General features: G+C 35.5%; 1 protein-coding gene across 1 annotated transcript in view; it reads left to right on the forward strand.

Annotated features, from left to right (window-relative positions):
- Positions 1–4,882: 4,882 nt before the first annotated feature.
- The window catches only part of LOC108727866 (acetylcholinesterase), a 42,935-nt gene continuing 42,539 nt past the window's right edge, over positions 4,883–5,278 (forward strand). The window contains exon 1 of the mRNA XM_018456148.1: positions 4,883–4,956. The gene's annotated coding sequence lies outside the window, so the exon portion shown is untranslated. The remainder of the gene's footprint in view (positions 4,957–5,278) is intronic.

Below are 5,278 nucleotides of genomic sequence, written 5' to 3' on the forward strand. Positions count from 1 at the left end.
GGTGGGAAATATGTGATAATTACGCAAGAATCGTTTTGTAACTTAAGTCTTTAACAAATGTCGCGTAATTGTCTTTGCATTTGTATGACTTGTGACGTACGATAAAGAGTCGCACGTATTATAATTGCGAAAATTATGTTGTCTTATATAAGCCTTGGCCAAAAATATTAGGCACTTTATTAATCATTATTTAAAGCTTTAGCTCAGAAATTGATTTATGACATTTCCTGAAAATTATCCTTCGTTTCAAGAACTTTTTAAACTTACGTACAATACCGATAATCAACATTGAGAGAAAAATGTACCAAATTTTAATAATATTAATAAATATTTTTTTTAATAAAAGTGCCTTATTAAATATAAACATGTATTTATTTGGTACAAGAACCATAAATTTGATTTAATCATTATTTTTTATTTAGCATATATGTATTTTCTGTAAATAAATGTTACGGTAGTATTAATCAAACAATTATTCATTAAAATTTAGTACATTTTTCTCTCAGTAAATACCCTGATAACAAAGCCTGCGGAGACAGATTTTGAACAGAACCTGCTACCAATTTTTGATTGCAGAAAGGCACTAAATTGTATACAGAATTTATGTTATGTGACATTGTCAGCAAATTGCTGCCAGAAATATACCAAAGCCTGCTAGACATGCTATGCCAGCAGATTGGTAACAAAACCGAGCAAAGTCTTGCATAACTTAACGGCAGATTAAGAGCAGATTGAGAGCAGAACCTGATTCGAGCAGACTCTGCTCGGTTTCTGCCACCAATCTGCTGGCATAGCCTGTCAATAGGCTTTGTCGACAAATCCATAGCCAAATGCGGACATAGATGGCTATGGTTTTGTAGTCAAAATCTGATGGAATTTGCTGCCAATTTGGCCCCAAATTGCTAAATTTTGCTATCAGGGTAGATAACAATGCAGATAAAAGAATTTTAGATGAATAAAAAAATATAAGTGCCTAATATTTTTGGCCAAGGCTATAGATCGTCATTATTGGGTCTCTTATCAAATATACGATATCCAGTGTTGAGTAGTATCTCTATACATGAGATCTAGATTTTGTGTATCTAATCTGTATCTGAGGTACATTCAAATTCGAGTATTTGTATCTGTATCTAGATAAAAAAACGTAGCATCTGAACTGATTTTCAAATGCATTTTTCAGATACATTTCCTCAACATAATTCCATTTTGTGTATGATTGTGATTGATTCCATTCCGCAGAAAAAAAGCAGCTTTGTTGTTGTAAAATTCTATAACATGATTGATGTTTCCCTTAGTTCCTCACTGAATCTAAATGCAAATCAGTCATATATTAAAGAATTTTACAGTTACACAGCTGCTTTTTCTGCTGAACGCAATCAGTGATCTTAGATTGTAGAATTTCTAACGCATGTATGTATAGTTAAGCTGGAAATACAATGTTCGAAGCATTTTTAGTTTGTAAAACTATAATGAATAATGATGAATAATATCATCTTATAATTCTTATTCTAAATCGTTTTACGATAATTATAATTTTTTTCAATTATCTAAATGTAACAAAAATGAATGAATAAATGATTCATTTAATAACTAATACATTTTTTTACACATTACCATTATTACAATAAAATTAATGTAAGAGTATCTGAAATGTATTTGAAGACACTTTTAAAGTATCTGATATCTGTATCTATATATGTTTTAATATGTGTATCTATATCTGTGTTTAGATAAATTTTCGTACATGTAACTGTATCTGTATCTAGATAAATTTTAAGAATATCTTATCCACCACTGACAATATCACGCAATTATGCTAATCGACGTGAAAAACTTAGGAGTACGGAATGTACGCTGCATGTATTTCCCTTCCATTTTCTTTCCCTTTTCTTGCTTTTCCATTACCTTGCATCCGATTCAAGAATAATTGATAAATTGCTTCCATGACTTTCGATGATTTCATTTCTCACATGTTCAAATATACACTAGAACACGATTTATTGCGAATAACTTCTGTTTATTTTTCACAATAAATCTCGGGGAATTTTTTTCTTTCTTATTGAGTAAAAGTAAAGATTATAAAGCATCTTGTGTGCAACTCTGTAATCTGTTTAATCTTTTGAAAACAGTTTCTTGGTTTACCAAAATTAAGCATCTGTTTACAACACGTGTACCGATTCGTAGATTATTGAATCGATTTTCAACGTTTTTATTAAATAGATTGACGGTGCGCTTTTCCTTTGTACTGAAAAACGTCGAAGTAATTAAATTATCAGGGAGGGTGTCAAAGGGATGCGCCACGAGCGGAAATTTCGCTTACAGCTAGCGTCCATTTAAGAGACATCCTATCGAAAGTCACTCTGAAGTCATCTCTAAATGAATATGAAGACTAATAAAGGGAATTATTCTTTTGATTTATATGTCACATTCTTGTGTGTATTATATTTTTATATTAACTTCTATATTATAAATCATCTATCTGATAACGAAGTACATTTTACTCTATTTTATTTGTACATTATACGATAGTATTGTTATTATATATTTATTAATACATTATAGTTTATTATACTATTATAGTTTATCGTAGTTTTATTTTTATTACAATATTTTATGATAAACTATTTTACATGTCGCATTCTCTCTCCCTCTCTTGTGTGTATTATTTTTATATTAATTTTTGTATTATTAATCATCTATCTAATAACAAAATATATTTTAATCTATTTTTTATTTATACATTATACAATAATAGTGTTATTGTATTATTATAGTTTGTCATAATTTTATTTTTATTACAACGTTTCTTGATATTATTTTACATATCGCATTCTCGAGGTAGATTTTATAAGATTTGTACAAGAGTCCTATAAGATCTGATTCAAATTAGTGAATTTACGAACCAAATTTCATATTCAAAACATGCTATCGACGTTTTTACCAGGACGTAGCGAATGACAGATTTCCTAACCTAACAAACTTTAACGATTAATATTTCAATTCGCAAGGCAGAATAATGCTCCTTTTTGCTAAATTTTGTAAATTCGTTCTTTTTGTGCAAAAACACGTCGAAAGAGCCTAGTTTTATCGAGATTGGACGCGAGGGAACTAAACTTATAACATTTACCACTGAGGTAAATCTCTTTAAAAGAATGAAATATTGCCATTCTTTTTCAAGAAATTGGTATATTTTCACTCTTTTTCAAAATTATCTGTATTTTCATTCTTTTAGAGTGAGATTTCATTCCAAGAAGTTTGAGAGTAGTAGGTACTATCAGAATCGTCACTAAATTAGTCATATAGCCCCGTGTTATGGTTAGCCTACTAGTCCCATCCGTTCATTTTTTAAAAACATTAACAGTATACAATAACAAAGACAGATAAACAAAAAAACCTGTTGGACTTTATTAAGTAAGAACTACACTTACTATATAAATGGAAATCAAATATCTCAGACAATTATACACAATTGTAAAACAAAAACTTTAAGAATGAAAATATTTACTTACGTGTTCGATTTTTTTAAATTGTAGCGTAACTTTTTTGAAAGATGCGTCTGCCTCGCGATATCACAACAGACTGAGCGGTAGTCACTGCTGCGTGCTGAGACACGTTTACGCGAGTCTCGCGCTATTTGTTTGCAACGTAGCTTCGATTAATCTATTTATCCCGGTCTCCCCTATTATTTTTATATTAACATCTACATTATAAATCACTTATCTAATAATCAAATATATTTTACCCTATTTCATTAATATATTACACAATAGTATTATTATATTATTACAGTTTATCACAATTTTAGGTTTACTCACAATTTTTTTATTTTTATTACAACGTTTCTTGATATTATTTTACATGTCGCATTCTCGCGTGTATTATTTTTATATTAACATCTACATTATAAATCACCTATCTAATAATCAAGTATATTTTACCCTATTTCATTAATATATTACACAATAGTATTATTGTATTATTACGGTGTATCACAATTTTACTCTTACTCCAATGTTTCTTGATACTATTTTCCACTACTACATTATTACTCACTATTATTACCCTATTACAAAAACTGTCCTATTAAATCCGTCGTGCCGACGGGTTGGAGTAGAGCGAAGAGACGTAACGAACAGCGAGCGAGAGCGGCGAGGGTGATCGGGTGGCTGACGGCGGGGTGGCGGCGGGCTGTGGGGTGGGTTGAGGGTGCTCGGCCGGTGGCGTAGCGCGGGGTGTGCAAGAGAGAGTCGGAGGGATGTGAGAGAGGAAGGGATGCCAGGCCGCCCGCCGGTTCACCCTCACTAACCCGCGGCTCGCTCGACTCTTCAGTGCGGCCTGAACGGTTAACCGGCCTACTTCTCTCTCTCTCTTCCTGCGCTTCGCCGCTTTGGTCCCGCCGCTGCCAACCCTCGTCGTCGTCGTAGTCGTCGTCGTCGTCGCGACGTCGTTGCACCACCGTCGTCACACCGCCTGTGGGGCCTGCTCGATTGGTGTAATCCGTCGATGTAACGTTGCGAGAGGAACGCGAGATAAGAAATCGCTAGAGAGAGAGAGACTCTCTCGCTCTTCCTTTCTATCTTCTCTCTCTCTCTCTCTCTCTCATTCTTTCTTTATTTCATTTTACTCTCTCTTATCGTCCGCGAGCGGCTCGCTGCCTCCGCAGCAGTTCGCCGTTGCGGGCAACCGGCCTAAAAGAAGAAGGACAGTTCGCGATCTCGAGGGTGATTTTTTCTCGGTAGTGTACTGTGACTCGTGAGTAAGCTGGAGAATTACGCAGAAGATATACGGTACTTGGAGGAGATCGTTCTCGGTCTCATTTTCTTTCTTTCATTCTTTTTCTCTCTCTTTCTCTCTCTATATCTATCTCTCTATCTCGCTCTCTCTTTCGTCGCTGACGACGACGTTTCGCCAACGGACGACGACGAAGAACGCTACCCCGCTCCACCGCGGGAAACCGTAAGTCTATCTCTCTCTCCCCCCCCTCTCTCTCTTTCTCTCTCTCTCTCGTCTCTCTTCTCCTGTGCTGTGTGCCGAAGATCGATTCCCCTCTCTCTTTCTCTCTCCCTTGTCCCCTATCCCTCTCTCTCTTTCGTTTTATTACGCGGGCTCGCGTAAAAGTCTCTCGCTTCCACGCGCTCCGATCTCTCGCCTCGCCTCGCCTCCTCTTACTTTGTTTCTTCCTCCTCGTCGGTGTCTCACCCCCGCTCTCATTATGCTCGTTATCTTCTCCGCGCGGCCCCTGCGAAACGCGACGCAGAAGGCCGTGGCTGTCGTAGCG

The sequence above is a fragment of the Mycetomoellerius zeteki genome, unplaced genomic scaffold (genome assembly GCF_001594055.1).
Source record: "Mycetomoellerius zeteki isolate Tzet28-1 unplaced genomic scaffold, Tzet1.0 scaffold555, whole genome shotgun sequence".
NCBI classification, from domain to species: Eukaryota; Metazoa; Arthropoda; class Insecta; order Hymenoptera; family Formicidae; genus Mycetomoellerius; species Mycetomoellerius zeteki.